This window comes from Thermobia domestica, chromosome 14 (genome assembly GCF_964235325.1).
Source record: "Thermobia domestica chromosome 14, izTheDome1.hap1.1, whole genome shotgun sequence".
Lineage (NCBI taxonomy): Eukaryota > Metazoa > Arthropoda > Insecta > Zygentoma > Lepismatidae > Thermobia > Thermobia domestica.
Window position 1 is genome coordinate 115,741,425 of NC_137467.1, and position 21,253 is coordinate 115,762,677.

At 34.4% G+C, this 21,253-nt stretch overlaps 1 protein-coding gene across 1 annotated transcript in view; it reads right to left on the reverse strand.

The window, feature by feature from the left end:
- The window catches only part of LOC145670291 (protein O-mannosyl-transferase TMTC2-like), a 700,866-nt gene that overhangs the window by 145,410 nt on the left and 534,203 nt on the right, over positions 1 to 21,253 (reverse strand). The gene's annotated exons all lie outside the window — the stretch shown is intronic.

Sequence of the window (21,253 nt, forward strand, 5' to 3'; positions counted from 1 at the left end):
ACCCAGTAGGTAAGTAGGTAGTTATGTCATATCTTCCATTCCAGACTACTAATGCAAAGTGAACAAAAAAGAAGAAAGAAACGAAAAGAAAAAAGATCAAATTGAATGAGTGCTATTTTACTGGTAAAGTTTTATCAGAAATATCTTATATTAAAAGTCCAAACCGCATCATAATGAAAAGTTACAATTGTTCAAATGGAAAATTGGATGTTCCTTATAGATGTAGTGGACCTTTCATGTTTCAAATTTCAACGTGAATAAATCACATTGAATTATAAGATGGAAACAAATTTGTGTCGAACTAGTATAAATAAAATTTTCTTTTCAACTAACCAAAGAGGTTGCCACTTTCTAGTCTTTTCCGAAGATTTATCTGTCCTGAACATCCAACATCACTTTCATCTCTAGCGGATATAACGTTGTAATTTGCACAGATAGAATGAACACGCTAGAGCTCAAACGGATCATAGTGTCAGTCGGACGATGTTGGTTAGCTTATGGACCACCACTGGGTCGAGAATTCAAACCCGTAGTGACAAGGTAATTCGATTGAGGCTCGATAAACCAGATAATAAAAAAGATATTTGGCTTATTCCCTTGCGTTTAAACAGTATTTCTTTCAGAGATGACCAGGACTGGAGATGTTATGCCCACAGCACGAAAAGCTCGACGCTGAAGTTGCCAGTTAATTACATTCTCCAGTCCAGGTCTATCGGTCTCTTGTTCCGTTTTAACTTTGGAACACGCACACGCACATGAAGTGCGTGTGTACGTGAGAGAGAAGAGGGAGAAGTGAAAAATGCAACGACAGGATAGGGAAACGTCAAGAAAGAAAGAAAGAGAGAGAGAGACGAATATAAATATAAAACATACTTATCATTACAGTATATGATGAAGAACGCACACACTGTTTATTCGAGTTCTCGTCAGTGATGCTTTGTAAGTTCTCCAACAGGAGATACATCTCTGTTTCCAGCCATTATTTTATGTCAAAAAGTTATACTTCCTGGTGGGAAATCGAACTAAGATTTTCCGCTTGGAAATCTGGTACTTTACCACTACACCACCGATTCCTTTACCCAAACTTTGTTCAACAAATACTGTAATATTTCTTTCTGAGAACGATAAACACGAAAAGTGATTACTACAGATCAATGAAGTGTTACGAATGTCCTGGTAAATCCCTTGTCCTTTCAGAACCAACATTCCTTCGTGGCTAGGCGGTTAGCGTACGCGCCTCTGTCATAGGAGGCCCGGGTTCGATTCCCGGCGGGAGCTCATGTGCTTCGGATTTCTCGTTAATCAGTATGTCTACGTCTCAAATAGCCTCGCTGCTGAACGAAATGTTAAATTCAAAATCAACTCAACTCAACTCAATGACAACTTTGACCATTATATATTGTTTTTAGTTTGACATCACACGATTATTTACTGAGGCAAAGAGAAAAAGTGATGATGAGTTGGATGATAACGGTGGAATGGCGGAAATAACAGCAAATGTCAGAACCTGGAAAATTCCACACACGGTGTTTGTCCAGTATAAAGCCCACTTAAGGAGAGCTGGAATCGAATTAGGAACCTCATGCGTCGGAGGTGAGCCCTCTAGTGCTGAGCCACTGTGCTCACTCCCATACATACACATTTTTGTTTCAATACGAAGCTTCATTTTGCCTTTAAAATATGTAGATATTTGTTTAAGAAAATATATATTCTTAGTTACATATGTTACAGTCAATGATATTATTTTTCTACATGTTATACAGGTTGGACTGAATAGCTTAATTGTTCGTTTTCGTTACTTTATAATTATTTTAAATTTGCAGTATATGAAGATTAACTTGTTAGTACCAGGGTGAAGTGATGAAGATCAGTAGGAAATTTGCAATTGAAAGCAAACGAGAGATGTATCCAATAAACTGTCTGCATGAAGTCCATGAGGCCTTCCGGTGAAACACCTGTTCCTATGAGGGAAGTTACTTTATCTGGAAACGACATAATCCCTGTTGATTAAATATCTGCAAGTGAGTCTTGCGAGCCAGCGTCAGATTGCCAAACACGGAGTCAACTAAATTTACTTGAAAAATTTCAACCCTATATCCTGATCACGAGGTTGGAATAGAAAATTATTTTGAGTTAATTTTGCGGTTTCTGTTAGTTAATTCTTGTAGTAACAAAACTGTAATTCTTCTGCACTTATATGTAAAATGAAAAATTAGTATTTTCAGCTGTAAATAAAGCTTAAATGTGTTTAATCATATTGGACAATTAGAACCGAGTGCTATATTTGATATGCTTGTGTCTATTATTGTGAATTTTATATATATATATCCTTATTGTATAGCGCGTGTCATGTCTAAGACTAGTTTATGTTCGAAAATAATTGACACAAATTGTTATATTATTGTTGTTTAAATTCCCTCCTTGATAGAATACTGTTTGTGTCACTGATTGCAAGTATTAATAATTATGCTCTCAACGTGTTTGCCATATATAAGATTTAACAATTATGCGTTTTTGGATAGTATAAAGAATGATTTTTTAAAATATATTCGTGAATTGCACATATATAATTGCAATTGATACAATATGTATGTAGAGTCCACCTTACCATGATAGTGAATATTAACCGCTTAACTTAAAACCACGAATTATTACGTTTTTTCCTTAAAATTATGATCACGAATATATTCGTGCAAAAAAAAAAATATCTGAATATAAATTTAAACTGCGATTCCTTACGTTCGCCATACGTAGGTGAGTATATGGGTGTCCGGTAGATGTGGGTAAGATCAAGGGCGCCGATTTCTCTGTAAATTTGGGGGGCACTCAGAAGCAGAAGGTGTATATATATGAGGATGTTAAGACAAATGGCATTCAAATTATGCCAAATATTGTATATTCATAAGTACACTAGGGGGGCCCACATGAGATTTGGGGGGCCCGGAGCCCCCGGCCCCCAACCCCCTGGATCGGCCCCCTTGGGTAAGATTCATTTAACTATTTTCGGCTAATATTTTGCATTGGAGGCCAATGCTAATTGACGAAATGAAGGAACTGAAATAGCATATCTACATTATACCGAGAAATCCTTTGTTATTTCTTTTTGAAATAATGGTATTTTTTGCAAAAGGAATACAAAAATTCGTAGTAGATTAAATGGAATATCTACTTATACTGTACTCATTTTCCCCACTGTTTTGTCTTCTCAAGATGCTAGTGTAATTTGGTAATGTTTATTGTGAAACGCAAATATTCGAGTTTTAATATTTCTTGAGGGAAAATTTAAATCTCAATTTTGATCAGCTTGTAGTTGAAATAAATTGAACGAACTGAATAAGACATTGTAAAAGATTCGTTGTCACTTCATGTACAAAAAAGATTTTCAAAAAAGTAAGACTAGCAATAAGATACGTCTGCTTTTATTACGAACGAATATATTCGTGGTTTTAAAATGGGTGATTTTCAAGTGCCTAATTCGGGCCTAAATTTTAGACAGTTTTAGTAATGTTTTGCTTCCACGTACCTCTACCTTCAACGTACAAAAAAACAACCAATAAAAAAATATAAAATTTGGAACAACTTTTGCGAAGAAAATTGTAAGTTAAGCGGTTAAAATATGAAAAAGAACATCTATAAGAAAGACGCCTTTGTTATTTTAAAGTTATGTGCAGCGGAAGAAGATACAATACAAATGCAAATTGGGTGATAAGTAAGTACTGTATGATATAGCTAAATTCCAGTAAACAGTGCGTTTAATGTAATAATTTTATAGTATGAGAAGGAAGTCATGCATAGTTAACAGTATTGTAAAATAATTCGTGAAATACGACTTTTTGCAATACACGTAATAATATAGTACTTACTATAGGAAAATAATATTGCAATAGATTTTCTTGATGTATATTTTAAATACTATGCTGGTATAAAATCAGCATATTCTCAGAGCAAACATTAATATTCATACCATTTCCAGTATAGTATTTTGGTTTGTCTTCCTATTTAATGTCAACATATAAACACAGTTTGTTCTTCAATGCATTATACTTTATAGGTCAGTTTGTATGGATTTGTATTTCAAATTTTTCTACACTTATTCCATATCTTGCAGAGACTTTTTTAAAATCAAATGTTGGTGCTCGTTTGAGTATCAATAGAAATATATATTTATTTATACATCATTAATACCTTCTTGTTTAAATGGGAATGGGGCATGTGAAATATGAAACAGGGTTAGAATTTTAAGAGAAACTCAATAGTGTAAACAGATTTAGCAGATATACTATACTAACTTTGAATTTGTAATCACATGAAACTCAACTTTATATTTTATTTCCAGGTGCTGAACTATTCCTTTAGTGTTGGCCCAGATGGCAACATCCCCTCATTTTACAACCATGATGGGGCGCCAGTTCATTATAGACTGGTAGTTCGTCAATACCTGGCTGAACAATTTTCTGGCCGATAGATTGGTCGATGTGGGCTAGTGGAATATCCTGCCAGATCATCTGACTTATTACAATTAAACTTTTACATTTGGAGTCAGCTAAAGGCAATGCTATATGCCGAAAAGGTTGGGAAACTGAATAATTTGGAGCAATGCCTATAAAATACATGTGCACCAACCACACCTGATACATTTCGCCATGTTCATACAGCTTGAGAAATACGTCGGCAAATAGTTGTCACAGTTATGTCAAATCTCATTACACCATTGAGGTTTTCTTAAAATTCTACCTCTGTTTCATATATCACATGGTCTCCTTTCTGTTTAAACTTTTTGATGATAGCGGTCAGCAAGATGGTCACCTGATACGCACATTAAAGATTCACTCTCGGTCTAACGTGTCCCTTCAATTACCAATTCTGGCTATCTAAAGTCAATTTCATTTTATAAGGGGTGGCAAGAGACTTTTAACTCACCCTACACTTGCAACATTTGAGTCCAATATTATGAGAGTGTCTTTTTTATTTTGTTTTCGATCCATTAAACCACCAGGGGAGAGACACGTGAAACTGTGAAACGTGGATTAACCAAATCTGTTCATTAGAGATCGCACATCTAATACATAAAAATACATGCTCTGGTGTTCAATCATTGTAGAGTAGCGAGCATGAGACTATATCAAGTACAATCAGAGTGCGCGCCAAGAGTGCACCACATGATGCCAAGCAACTTTCCCTGCCATCTGCAGGTACATTTCTGAAATCAAAATACTTACATACTCTTCTATGGTTGAGCTGTGCTCGTGGGTTTTCTCGGGGTTCTCCCGTTTCCTCCCACTTTCTTCATTCCACCATTTTATTCATTTCTCATCATCACTGTCTCCTTTAGCCTAACCGGCATAAGCGTGGGACGTAAAACTGAAAGATTTTTCTTCTATGGTTGATGAAAATCCATTCCACCTAATAATTCAATTTCTCCACAAGTGGCGTTTCCATTATGTTCACCCGAGCATCTAATTTATTAAACACCGAATTTTCTTCAATCTTTCCACGAAAGAAGACACATTTCTATCACTCATATAATATCTATTAGTTTTCTCTTAAATATGGTTAATGGAGGAGACGGCTCCTCAGTGGTAGAGCGCTTACTTCTAGTGTGTAAGGTCCCTGGTTCGACCCCGGACCAAGTAAGTTCATTGTGAAGAACATAGTACACGTGGGTTTTCTCGGGGTACTTCCTTTTTTTTTACACTGGCATTTCACTAATTCTTCCATCTTCATTAACTTGCCTTAATCATCCGTCTCCCTTAATCTAAAGGGCATAATCATAGGACATTAAATTTAGAAGATTAAATATGGTTACCAGTGTCAAAGTTTGAATTAAAAGATGAAAAAATAATATAAACTGTATAAGTACAAAAATTAAAATTCTCGATAAGGTTTTGGTGTGCAGTACTGCATATATCAGTACTATATAGGTAAACCCTTTAACGTATCTGAAGGGTTTAATCTTTCCTTCAGTGGTGTGAGATATTTTTTTTGTTAAGATAATTGTATTGAAGTTACTTCATATTTCTTTAAACACTGTTCTGAGGATGTTTGGAGAAAACAATATTTTACCGATATCAGTAAATCTTCCTTCATTAGGTAAGTATCTTTCGTCTGTCTTTCCCGAATTTGTATAATCTAACACTGACTTTTTATAATACGAACACGCCTTTTTTTCTCTATTGACAAATTATCTCACGTTAAGAGGAACAAAAGCTACCGCAAGTAGCCCAAAAGCTGTGGCACAGAGCTCGGGAACATCGCCAACACACTGCCTGGAACAGATGCATAAACTATCTCTTCACATTGAAGCCAAGAAAGGGCGCCCTCAACAACAGCAATTTCACGTTTATCTTCTTTGAAGTTGACATGTGAATGCTACGATTCTGAAAATTCAAAAGTAAGAGGATTTGGCAAAGTAGCAGAATTCAAGATATGGATACACAATACCGATTAGGCAATTTATCACAAAAAAAAGAAAGAAATAGTATAAGATAAGCCAGAAAAAATTGTAGTCATTGCAAACAGAAGTGCAATTAAAGAGAATTAGAATATATGAACTATTTGCAGCTTGTCATAAATGGGAGATTACTTCAGGTGCATTTTACTGAAGATTGAAAAAAAAAGAGAGAAAATTTTTAGTGAATGTTTACAATATTACAGTGTTTATTTTTTTTAAAAAATGTCCAAAGCTGCGATATATAGTAATCGATAGATGGCATTTAGCTGGTAAATCGATATAAGTGAGTGTAAATTCTCGTGTGCAGTTTTCAAGAAGTCAAGAAGTCAAGAAAAATGTTTTGTTTTGTAAACCTAAAAATTGATGTATAATTTAACTGCGCTACCTATTAAGATGCAACTAATATTGAAATGTACCCTCATCAAGCTTTTTCTTAAGGCAGTAGCAAGATGACAGTATACGATATGGCCAATGAGATACAGCTCATAATTATGATACAGTGACAGAAATCTAACAGAAACTTAAATCTTTACGAACATCTGCAATTGCAAAGCACACCCTTCACACTGCATAGCACAAAACAGATGGCAGCACTTGTTCGTCAATAGCTCCAGCACGGTGTTTGTTATGTATAAATTTATCATTACATGATTCAGCATAACGCTTTTATATAATAGTGCTATAGTGATATCATTCTCATTAAGCGCAGGAAAGAAACATTTAAAAGAATTATTATTAGTATTATTGTTACGTAATACATAAAGATGGTGTTTTCGAGAAAATTATAAGTGAAATGAAGAAAGTAATCGCAGATTCGTCTTTTGGTTGCAAAAGTACATCAGAAAAACTTTAATTTTCATTTAGTATTGTCTAATAACATCAAGTTGAACAAAGTTACTGGCTTGAGGGTAAATTTTCATGCTTAATTTTTGAGAAAATTGAGAGAATGACTTTACGTCATTAAAACAATATGCTGTTTCTTGCCGATATGATGCAGTTGATAGTTTTTATATGTTTACAGCTATTGATGTTTGATTTTTCTTAAAAGTGACACATATATTTCTAACAGTAACATACATACTACTGGTACTTGCAACATTTCGATGCTATCTTATACTGTAAAAAAATAGAACATTTCCAAAAACCGAGAAATAGAATGAGATACTAAATCATTTATTTGCTTTGGCAGTCCCTTTTAAGCACTTCGGTTAGGTTGCATGTGGATCTCAAGTGGAAGTCGAACCACATACAATCCTGCAAGATATCAAACACAAAGTCTCCACACCAAGGATGTCAACGCAAGAGAACTCCTTTGCCAGAACAGTAATTGAATGATTGAATAGCCTGAGGCAGTAAAATGTAATGTTATGTTTTATGATTTCATAATAAACAAATAGTTTGTTTCAAAATGTGAAACCACACTATACTTTCAAACAATGTGAATTTAATACTCAAACTTGAAGCAGTACACCTTTAACTTTTGCTTTTTATAGAGTAATAAGATTACAGATAGAACCTGTTCCTCGGACACTGAATCCATATCAAACAGCCGTTAGACTTACTCGCTATTGCTCACTATTTATGTTCTACTGCGATACATGTTGAAACCGGAAATGGGTATTTTGAATCACATACGTTTTGAATACATATTTCAGGGAGGATGTAGAACCTACTTTGGGGACGCTGATTCGATCGCAACAAACCATTTCTCAATATTTCTTACAGTTTTTGCACTATGAAAATTAGATTTGAAACCAGAAGTACTTGTAAATTTAAACCACGTTTGGTTTCGGTTTAGTGTTGGGGGTTGCGATTATGCATACTTGTGAGATACTGTGTTGGTTGCAAGGGACCGTTTGTCGTTATCTGTTACCCTTTCTGTTGTATAACAATAAATGTTGAAACCAGAAATGATTAATTTCAAATACTTCTGGTTTGCGTAGAGGGTAGGCACGTAGTCAAGGGGGGCGGGGGGCCGGACCCCCCTTCGAGACCAGAAATGAAAATAAAATTAAGGAAGGAAGAAACAAAATGAAATGAGAAAAAGAAGGATCAGCGTTAAAATTAAAAAAAATAAAAACTACAGTAAGCTTTTGGTTACTCTTTCTTATGGAGATTTGTATTACAGTAGGACGTCGATAATCCGAACGTCAAAAATCCAAACCTGGTCCCTAGGAGCTTTTTACAGTTTGTCTTACTAGTTAGTGCTAGCGATAAACAAACAATAGGGTTGTCCGTCGGCGTTGTGTGAAATCAGTGTTTTTACAAAAGCTCATTAATATGTAATTGTTTGTCATGCATATTTTTAATTTTATTTTTAGGCTTAAACAGGTTAAGTTTTAAGTGTGAGTTACAAGAACTGTGTAATTTAGTGTACGAGCAGGTTCTTCAGGAACATTAAAAGTAAGTAGCCTTACGTACGGTATTGTAATTACTGTATGTACCAATACTATATAACCACTGTATCGATAAAAGAGCATACCGTACAGTATATTTAAACCTAAATAGCATTTTCTTGGTTATTTTAGATAATCCGAAATATTTGAAAACCCAAACCACCTGTGGTTCCAATTAGCACGGATTTTCGACTTCTTTCTGTACTTGCAATACATGATGGCGAGGTGAGCGAGATATCCTGGAAGAGTCAGGGGATTTGAAATTTCTAGAAAAGTTACAGAATTCTCAGAATTTCTGCCACTAGTTAGGGAGATTTCAACCTTCCGAAAGCATAGTGCCGTTGTGTAACAGCGTGGACATTTTTAACGTAATTTTTCTTCATCGCATCCAACATGTTATTTCAAAAACAATTTTCTACTCATCCTTTAACCTGTCATTTGGAATTGACATGAGTTGACGGAATAATAAAAACAAAAATTTAAATTTTAAGAAGGTTCTGTTAACATTTTATTCAACGTAGGACATGGAACTAATTCTGGGACGTTGAATAGATTGCGAAGAAAAATAATATTTACAGGTTGTCCTCTTTGAAAATCAGTATTAAAACCTGAAGTTATAATAATAAATTTAAAGCAATTCCAGATTTGTTAGAGTGTTGCTGATAATCATGGTGCCTTAACTTGAGCCTGTGAATAATTTGGAGAAAATAGCTTGTTGCTACCTGTTACTTTCGTTTTTTTCTTTTCTTTTTTTTTTATGGCGATTAACGTAGAAGTGGCTAGTTTATACCATTCCAGTCTCAATGGAGTGTTAACAGAGGAGATGAAACCTATTCTTGGCACACTGAAGCAATTACAGAAGAAAAAATCTCGATGTATCTTACAGCTTTTGCTCTGATACATTTTAACAGACGAGCTCCCTCGTGGCTAAGATGTTAGCGTACGTGCCTTTGACGTAGATGACCTGGATTTGTTTCCCGGCGGGAGCTCACCTGGTTCGGACCCCACTTATGATGTAGTTTCATATCTCATATAGTCGCAGTGTTGATAGTGAGGCTCAATTCAAAATCAAACCTTTTAACAAACGGACGGACGGACAGACGAAGTCTTTTTACAAAACTGCCGATACTTGTATAGCATTATTTGGAAATGTAATTATTGATGTATGAGGTAGAGCTATAAATTGGAAAATAATTGTGATGCAGCTTGAAAAATCTATATCTATGAAATGTTTCTGAAATAAACAGCTATTCTGAAATAAACGGCATTAGCTTTGTTTAAAAAAAATAACAAATGGATCTTGCCTAGTGCTTCAAATTAAATTACAAAATTGAAAACGATCCGTCATTACACATCACACAGAACTCGCTGCTTTACATACAGATGAGTATGGACTATATTATTGCTCAGATTCTCTGCAAATCTATCTGACGTAGTGTGCTTACTTTCTATACGTACTTTAGAGGATATAATTAAGAACATTCCTACTCTACTACATTAAAGTTAGTCGCAAGATTATTTCTGTGAGTGACAATGCATTGTTCTAAGTTCTTTATCATTTTTCTTATAAGCACATTTTTCTTCAAATTGCATAATATTTGCTTATTATCGGGTTAAGGCTAGACCTAAATAATGCTTTTGTATTTTCTGTTAAGTCAGGGCAAATGAAATATCCGCATACACATTGGTGCAAATTTAACCCAGAAACACAACACAGCAATGGACTAAGGTCAGGCATTTAATGCCAGAAACTCAGCATATGTATGGCAAATTGTCCGCAATATTCAGCCAGTCAGGAGAAAGTGTGTTGTTGAATAGAATCTTATGAAAGTGCACCGTGGAAAACACAAAGTCGAATGCTTTCTCTTTATGAATTCAGAGTGGGATAGTGTGTGCATAAAGTCACAAATGAACATTAACAGTTTACTTGCGCCTGGAATGGTGATTGAACGCAACAATCACCGTTGTTGAGTTAATTTTCGTCCCGGTGAAAACATTGTAAAACGAGTTCCCTGAGCACAAAACAACGTTATGTTCAGGTGAGTTTGTCTGCACCATCATTGAATCAAATGCAGAAGAAAGTGTTTATGCCATTGCAGATGAGTTCGACATACACGATATAACTGTCGTTCTGATGAAAAGTTTAAGTCATAGTGGCACACAGTGGTGGCTCATGATTAAATATAGCATGCCTCGCGCAGATTAAAATGAAATGTCAATTTTGTTGGAAACTTTCAACTATATAATTGTCTAATGATTTGCGTAACTAATAGAATACTACAATGTATTGAGCTGTTAATCCGTATAACGTGGGTTCCTGTCACCTTGCATGGCGCGTCCTCAGGTTGCGGACTGAGAAGAAGGCCTGTAGATATAGAGGTTAGCTGTGAATATACTGAATAAGCAGTCTCGGACAGACGACTAGGAGTGGTCCTCCAACTTGAGGGTTTGAGTAAGGCTAACAACCTCATCCTGTAAAAAGAAAGGCACTTGTTCAGAAACATTCACAAAAGCCTCGTACAAGGACTGATAACTTGGCACGACCTCAACAAAAGAAAATGTACATCAGATTTGGACCATGGAATATTAGAAGTGTTTATAGGGCAGGTGCGTTAAAATCCGTAACGAGTGAGTTAGAGAAATACAAGATGAACCCAGTAGGAGTTTGGGAACTTAGGTGGGAAGGAAATGGATCTATGAATTCCGGAAATTTTACATTCTTTTACGGGGAAAGAAATTAAAATCACCAGTTAAGAAGGGTTTTTCGTTCACAAACGAATATTACCAGCAATTAAATGGGTTGAATTTGTTAGTAACAGACTTTCTTTTATTACTATTAAGGGACAATGGTGTGATATTATTGTTGTAAATGTACATGCTCCAACTGAAGATAAGGGTGACGATATAAAAGATTGTTTTTTACGAAGAAGTGGAACGGATATTTGACCAACTCCCGCGATACCAAATGAAAATTCTATTAGGGGATTTCAATGCGAAGGTAAGACGAGAGGATATTTTCAAACCGATTATAGGAAACGAAAGTCTACATAAGGAAAGTAATGATAACGGTGTTAGACTCCTGAACTTTGCAATATCCAAAAACCTAATCGTGAAGAGTACAATATTCCTACATCGCGACGTTCATAAATACACTTGGAAATCACCAGACGGGAAAACACATAATCAAATTGATCACGTTTTAGTAGATTCAAGAAGGCAATGTAGCATAATTGATGTCCGGTCGTTTAGAGGGGCTGATTGTGACACTGACCACTACCTGGTAGTAATATGAGAGAGATTATCGTTCAATAAAGGTAATATTCAATATCCGTAAACGAAGAGATTTAGTTTAAAGAAATTAGAAAAGAGCCAGTTAAAAGAGGAATACCAGATTGAAGTTTCGAATAGATTCTCGGTTTTAGAAGACTCGGAGTGCACTAGTGTTGAGGATACTTGGATTGAAATTAGAGATAAGATTAAAAGTTCAGCAATAGAAAAATTGTGACATGCGTAAATATTTAGGAACAAACCATGGTTTGACCAGGGATGCATTAAACTAGCAGAGAAGAGAAAACAGGCAAAATTACGTTGGCTACAAAATCCGAATGAAACAACTACACAAAATTTCGCAGATATCAAGCGGGAAACTTCCAAAACTTTTATAACAAAGAAACGCGATTTTTTGAAAGTTAAAGTTACGGAACTCGAAGATAATAGTAAAAATAAAAAGATTCGGGACATGTATAAGGAGATCGGCGAATTTAAGAAAGGCTATCAACCTCGTGCTTATATATTAAAGAAAGCTGACGGAACAGTTCTCAGTGATACGGATAGCCTCTTAAATAGATGGAAAGATTTCTTTGATGATTTGCTGAACACGCAACCAAAAACTAATGTGCGCGGAGTAAAGGAGATACACACCGCAGAACAGAATATTCCAGAACGCAACCGAATAGAAGTAGAAATCGTTATAAAGAAATAAAAGAAACATAAATCTCCGGGTGTAGATGAAATACCGGCTGAGTTAATTTTAGCTGGAGGCGAAAAATTGTGGAACAAGATACACAAACTCATTCTCCTTATCTGGAACAAGGAAGAATTGCCACAATAGTGGAAAGAATCAATCATTGTTCCGATTCACAAGAAAGGCGACAAAACTGACTGTAATAATTATCGAAGCATTTCTCTTCTGTCAACATCCTATAAAATCCTTTCAAATATTCTATTAGCAAGACTAACCACATACGCAGATGAAATTATTGGAGATTATCAGTGCGGATTTAAACGAAATCGATCAACTATCTACCAAATATTTACCATTCGCCAAATACTCGAAAAATGTGGGAATACAATACCCCGGTACATCAATTATTTATTGATTTTAGAAAGACGTACGACTCGGTTAGGATAGAAACATTATACAACGTTCTTACAGAACTTGGAATACCGAGAAAGCTAATTAGATTAATTAAGATATGTTTAAATGAATCCCAAAGTAAAGTCCGGGTAGAAAAATTTTTGTCCACGAGCTTTCACGTCAAAAATGGCCTGAAACAAGGAGATGCGTTGTTGCCTTTATTATTTAACTTTGTGCTGGAATACGCCATAAGGAAAATCAAGGATAGCAACTAGGGTCTAGAGTTGAACGGAATTCACCAGGTTATGGCATATGCTGATGATGTAAATTTAGTAAGGGATGATAGGAGAACAATAGAAAGAAATGCAGAGATCTTATTAATACCTTGCAGGGACATGGGTTTTGAAGTAAACGCAGAGAAAACTAAATACATGGAAGTGCGTCGGGGCTGTAATACGGCAAATTGTGGCTGCGTTAAAATATTAAATAATACTTTTGATAAAGTGGATACTTTCAAATATTTAGAATCAAAATTAACAGACGAAAATCATATTCATGAAGAAATTAAATGTCGACTAAAAGCAGGGAATTCGTGTTACTATTCGCTTCAAAATCTCTTGTCGTCGCGAATTCTGTCGAAGAATTTGAAGCTTAAAATATACAAAACGATAGTCATGCCTGTTTTTCTGTATGGTTCCGAAACATGGTCGCTTACTCTGAGGGAAGAACATCGACTGAAAGTATTTGAGAACAAGATCCTGAGACGAATATTCGGACCCAAGAGGAACGGGAATGGGGAATGGCGGAAACTTCATAACGAGGAACTACATAATTTATACGGTTTACCCAACATTGTTAGGGTCGTGAAGTCTAGGATGCTTAGGTGGCCTGGTCATGTAGCTAGAATGGAAGAAAGTAGAAACGTTTTCAAAATTTTGACTGGAAGACTCGTCGGAAAACGACCATTAGGAAGACCTAGGCACAGATGGGAGGATAATATTAAGATGGATCTCGCAGAGATAGGATGACAAAGTAGAAACTGTATCCAATTAGCTAAGGATAGAAGTTCGTGGAGAGCTTTCGTGAACGCGGCATTGAACCTCCTGGTTCCATAGGCCATAGAATTAGTTAGTTATTGGGCTGTTAACAAATTGTTGTTAATATTATTTCCGGTACATTTACTTTGACACATGGTTGTGGACATAAAACTTTGTATATCACTGTTACATATCATTCAAAATCTTAAGTTTTGTACTTCCGGAATGTATTGGACAAAGAAAGTATCTATTTTCAGGCTGAGAGAACATAATGCAAAAACTCGATTTTCGAAAAAGAAGAGCCTGAACCACTGGAAACAATGAGCCGTGTGTGAGAGAATGCACAATGGACAGTTAGCTCTGAAAATTCATGACGTGTGTTTGGAAACTAACAAGGTAACGAACATTGTTCTGCTATCGGTGATAACGAATCAAAAGTAGGTGATTACGGAAGCGAACCCACGAAAACAACACGAGAGGCTGCAGAGGACCTTAGTGTTATTTATTAGACTGCGTTTGGAGATATTATGTATAAATTGAGAAACGTGGATGAAAGAACGCCACACAACTTGATCGAGAATAAAAATATCGGTGATTTAAATTCTATTTACATTGCTGCTGTTCTTGTGCTACGAAAACAATCCATTTCTAACCACATTACCATATGCAAATAGGTATGATTTTTTAACGGACGAAAACCAACACATTCTACCAATGCTTAAATCGCGTTTTCACTCTTAAAACTTTTCCAGAGTTAATTGTCCTCAGAAAGTTTATATTTGATTTGATCTGATTTGCAGTTTAGCGTCCCTTTAAGGAGCTAGGCTATATGAGACGTGGACCTACAGCTTAACGTGGATCCGAACCACACGAGCTTCCGTCGGAAATCGAACCAGAGTCTCCTACACCAAAGGTACGTACGCTAACCGCTTAGCCACTAAGCAGATCAGGAAGAAGTTTGTATTTACTGTGAGATGGTTCGTAGCTGCAATGATCCACTATAGCTCACTCAATCCAGGCAAATCATCACGTTCGAGAATTTAGAATATTGGCAAAATGCACTAAAAACTCAAACTTCTATTTCGGCCATTACCCAACAGGAATGGTCTATTGTGAATAAATGATGCTATAAAGGTTACATGCATTGTAACATAAAACACTGTACTTTTCAGCAAGCTCACTCACTGACTTCAATCTTTTCAGTATTTGGACATGTTCTTAAATGCACACGTCTTCAACTACCTAAAGAGTGCTTAAGATATCCTTGAGGAATTTATACATCGAAATGTATTTATAATGGATGCTTTTATTTCGATTAGTTCCGCTAAGGTTCAAGCTAGTTGTACAAAATTTGAGCTTGTAATTGATTCAAAATTAATTTCGAAAGAGCTTTGTACCTATCATGATTTCTGAATCTTTCTTCAGAATATGTCTATCTTGAGATTCATGAAACCAAGAAGCATAAGAAAAATGATATCTAGAATACAGACAAAAAACGATCAAACATTTTTAGGCTCAGAGAATAAATGACTTACGAGTTTTATACTGCATATAGAATCTTAATGGTAAAACTGAGTCGAATTTCACTTTCAATCGGATGCAAGAACTTGTTTGGGGTCGTATAGTGAAAAATGACATGAGCTACTCAACGTTTCATTTGATATTTCAGAATTTTTACACATGTAAAAATTGTTTACTATAATTTAACATATTAGTTTGATACAAATATTTCACGAAAAATCCTCTCAGGACTCCCTTGTTGGTCGCGACTCGCCCAATATTCGGAATACAATATATTATTTCTTTCCAATAATGCAGTTATTACAAGATTACATCTAACTCAAAGTACTGTAATATGTATCTATTAAAGAATATGTAAATCAATTTTATTGTGGCCTGAAATCTACAACATTGTATAAAGATAAACACTGAATCAAAGGAAGAACAATAAATGAATAATAGAATGAATAAAAATATGTGCTCTAATGAAAAGGGAGCGGGTAGGATACTAGGAGAGTGAATATAGAAGTTAGAAGAAGTATATTAAGAAGTGCATTATCATCTAAAAGTACATCATCAATAAATGTTTAAATTTATTTGGTCCAGTTGAAATTCGCTTTCAGAAGCCAATTATGCGTATTATTTGTAATTTACAATAATTTTCAGATTATACAATGCATTTCTTCAAGTTTCCATGATGTTGTAAGTTTGAGTATATTTGGAAGATATTTTAATGAAATGTCTTTAGAAGACATTATGTTCTATTTTGGAATTAAACTTAACGATTGTAGTAATTGTTCGTGGAGTTTTAAACAACGATTGCATAGAAAAGTTTGTCGACAACTAACAATTTTCATCGTTCAAAGATATATTTTTGCTTCTCTGCAAAGTGGATCTCCACAATCCACTTTTATAATTTTGCAAGTATGATAGTACATTGTTAAATATGGTCAACATCGTAAACATGTAGTAACGGTTTTCTTTGAAATAATGATTGTGTTTTGAATTTTGCAACAGCGAAAACTAAAAACATTTTTAATACTCCAAGAGGAAGGTCGAGCTCAATAATTGAATTCAGTTTCATTGTACCCTTTTAATTAGAAGTACAGATGACAAATAACATAATATTTAAGATTGTCAATACGACTGTCATTTTAGAGTATGCTGTTCTTCAGATGTATTTTCAAGTCAGAGAGCTGCTTTTAGAAAACCTAGTAACATTTTAGCATTTGAATGTATTTGCTTTGCACCCTTTCTTCGGAAATGCAAACAACTGTATAAGACATGAACGCTAGCAGTAAGAAAAACTGAGATTATTGGACTTAATGGGAGGCGCTTCAAACGTAGAAACAAAAGCCTCAAGAGCATTGACTAAAACTCGAAGCGTCTGAAGAATTCCTCTGAGAAGAAACCGTTCAAGAGGGCAGTTGAAGGACTAGTTCAACCATCTCTTAGTCTTTGTTTTTAAGGACTCTTCGTTTGGGCAGAATTTTCAGCACTGCCAATAGTGATTTCTTTCAAGAGATATTTGAGTCATTAATCTTGATAAATTCTCAGTATTTTCATTGTGCTGTGTAAATAATTTTAAAATGTAAATACAATTAAATATATTCTTATTGCAATTTGTATATTTGATCCTTCATCAATCAACATATTGTTCTCATTTCCATCAAATATAAAGGAAAGTAAAAGAATTTCATTTCACAAGTTCCAACTATCAATCTTCTTTCCTACAACTACAACAATGAAATGAAATTTCACAGCAATTTACGTTTCAATATGCATCTATTATTTAAACAAAATCATACCTCCTACTATATAGGAAGATTATATTTACGTCTCAACAGATTATTACTCATAACCGTTATCTTACGTCTTTTGTAAGGTAAGTAGTGATGTGAGGTGGAAAAGTTTCCGTTCTAAAAAAATATCAGTAATCAAGTAACGATTCCTCAGTAATCATAAAATTGATTCAATTCATGTATGGAAATGTTAAAAAATGAAAGATCGTTTAAAGAATCTGAAAATTTTCATGGCTTAGACAATTTTCAGTACTATGTAGAAACAAACGTAACAATTTTTCATGAATCGATATATTTTCTGTCTTCTATGGAAAAATCGAAGAACTTTTTATGAGTTGGAAAATTTTTATAATTTTGAAGCAAAATGTAAAACAACTTTTTGTGAATCGGAAAGTTTTATTGCTCTGTAGAAACAAGTGAAAGGAATATTCATAGATCGGAAAATTTTCATTACAATGTAGAAACAAGTGGAAAAAACTTTTCATAAACCGGATAATTTTGGATATTATATATAGTGTTATATATGTTAGGTGGAAAATTTTCCACTATATTTAGCTGCACATTGAGCTGCAAAATTGAATTTCTGTAGAGAAAAGTTAGTCAGCAACAAATTATAATTTTCCAATTAGCTTTTGGGAACCGGAAATTTTTCTAATATTTCAAGTTCGGAAGTAAAAATTTGCATAGTGTTTCTCCCTCCCCCCTCTGCGAGCTTCTTCGTCGCTAAGCGGTCAGCATATGTGCCTTTGGCATGAGAGACCACCTCCGATTCCCGGCGGGAGCTCGTGTAGTTCGGATTCCACGTTAAGCAGTTTGTCCCGTCTCATATATCCTCGCTGCTGAAAGGGACGTTAAACTCAAAATCAACTCAATTCAACTCACTCTCTCTCTATGTAAAAAGCCGAGAACATACATCGAGTTCGTAAATACAAATGTTTCGTTCTATTATTTAAAATTTAAATTTATTAAAATTGATGAATACTCGTATTTTTCGATTCATAAAAACATACTTCACTTCGTACGTCGTTGGTTAGCCGTAAAATTTATTGGTAATAAATATTGTCTTAAAAAGTTTCATGAAGTGAAAATCTAACAATTCTTCATTTCTTCAAAAATGTTTCACAAACTTCAATGCGTTCTTCCGTCAGAATCCATCTTTGATCTCACAAAATTATATTTCGTCAGTTTAATACACATAAGACGAAGTTTTCTCATAGCTTTACTACTTCTCTAGATTTACATAATGCAACATCTATAAATAAGTAGAGATAATATAAAGTGCCTACTGTAAATTTTTGACTATCCGAAATTCGAGCTTAAGTAACTCATGAAAAACAAATACTGACTATTTTCTGAAGATAAACATTTATTTATTCATATATTCATTCAGAAGAGAAAGTGAAATATAACTAACAAGCAAGCTGATTTATGTAGTTGTTCTTCCAATAAAATAATAATAGAAGCGTAAAAAGCTGCACTATTAGCGCTGAATTCTAAAAGCAACAAGTAATTTCGTTTTAATTTACAAAATAAAAAAAATATATTTCTTTTTTATACATGTATGTACTTGTTCTATCGAATCGTCATTATTTCCAGTACATGTTTATACATAATAATGGTAGTTTTACAATACAAATATCTGCTCTAAGATGTTGATTATACAAAATTCCAATATTGAAATTATGGTTTGAGAGTGTTAAACACAATAAAATCAAAGGATTTCTTCTTATTTTCTGTTACAAAAATAATCTGCATAAGGAACTTTTATGTAGTTATGTCATTACATGGGCAGGCTTATATATGAAGAAATAGTGGAATTTTCTGTTTTTCAAATAATTGATAAATTCACAAAAGTTTGTTTCCGATTTCTTGTTAAATTTTAAATATTAGAATGGGATATTTGTTCTCTACGAACTCGATGTATGTTCCCTGCAAACACACGCACACGTGCACACAAACACACACACACAAAGAGAAACAGAAATTTTTACTTCCCAACTTGAAATATTAAAAAATTTTCTGGTTCCCGAAAGCTAATAGGAAAATTATAATTTGTTGCTGTCTAATTTTCCTCTACAGGAATTGAATTTTATATCTCAATGTGCAGTAAATATAGTGGAAAATTTTCCACATAACATCACTGTATATAATATCCAAAACTGTCCGAATTATGAAAGTTTTTCCACTTGTTTCTACATCGCAATGAACATTTTCCGATCCATGAAAATTCCTTTCCCTTGTTTCTACAGAGCAATAAAACTTTCTGATTCACAAAAAGTTGTTTCACTTTTTGCTTCCAAATGATGAAAGTTTTTCGACTCATAAAACGTTTTTCAATTTTTCCATAGAAGACAGAAAATATTTCGATTCATGAAAAATTGTTTCCCTTTTCCTACATAGTACTGAAAATTGTCTAAGCCATGAAAATCTTCAGATTCTTTAAACGATCTTTCACTTTTTAAGAATTTGTTTAGAACGGAAAATTTTCCGGAAAAATATAGAAGAAAATTTTCCACCTTACATCACGGTTAAGCAACCATGTAGAAATAAGTGGAGTATGTTTTTATGAATCGGAAAATTTTCCAGAAAATTTTCATTACTGAAGGTAAGATTCTTAAAAGGGGAAGATCGAATTTTCTTTCTATCTTCAAAATATAAGAACAGTTAGAGAAAAGTGGAAATCGAAAACTATGACTTTCTGAAACATAATTCTAAAAATTTGGATTACGATTCATAAACCAATGGTTTATTACTAACTCTCTAACACGATATAAATAAGTTTTGAAGGGATAAACCAAGGATAGTAGGTTACTCTTAATGTGTTACTTTTAGGATAATTAGCTTTAAAACTACTCTGACAATTTTGTTCATAGAGCAGTTGGTCAAACTGTGATGCACTTTTTACTGTAATTCGTTATTAGTAAGTAGTAGAAATATGTAATTTTCTATGTACAATCATTGACTGGAAACGTCACTCAATGTATGATCCATTTGCTTTAACCCACTACAGGCCTCTTCGTTGCTATGACACGAATTTATATTCACTAAACTCTTGTGATTGGTCATTACACCACTTTTTCACAAATGCAATGATCGCGTTGTCATCTCGAAACTGTTTCCCATGCAGATAAGCTTTGTCACGCAAATGGATAAAAATTTCACTAATTCGGGACTGTTCCAAAAACCAAGTTTCATCTTCCTAGCATGAGGAGCTTGTGAGATACTTTATTTATGGCGTACATCTTAAATCACTTCTTTTCTTTTGATCCTCTTTCTCTCCCATTAGGTTCTAAATAGCCTACGGTCTCTTCCAGATTGTGGTCTCTTCAAAACAGTTATCTACAAGTGCGCCAAGCAAACAGTGTTGGTTTGATATGGACAAAGAAACAAACATTCTTTTTATATATAAGATAAACCACCTCTTTACCTTTGAGTAATTGCACCCTTGCTTGCTCATTAGAATATGCATAACAAACTTTAATAATATACGGTATTTTCAGTCTTTGTCCTTCTCGACAAAATTACTTACACGTATGTCAAGCAAACAGTCTGAATTTGTATACCGGGCAAACAAACGAATATTTATATGTAACATAAAACTCTTCTTCTTCTTTCAGTGTCGCTCCTCTTTCCTTAAAATATGCATTAAAAATTAGAAGTAATTTGCAGTCTCTTCCTGACTGTGGTCTCTTCGGTGCAATTACTTAGAA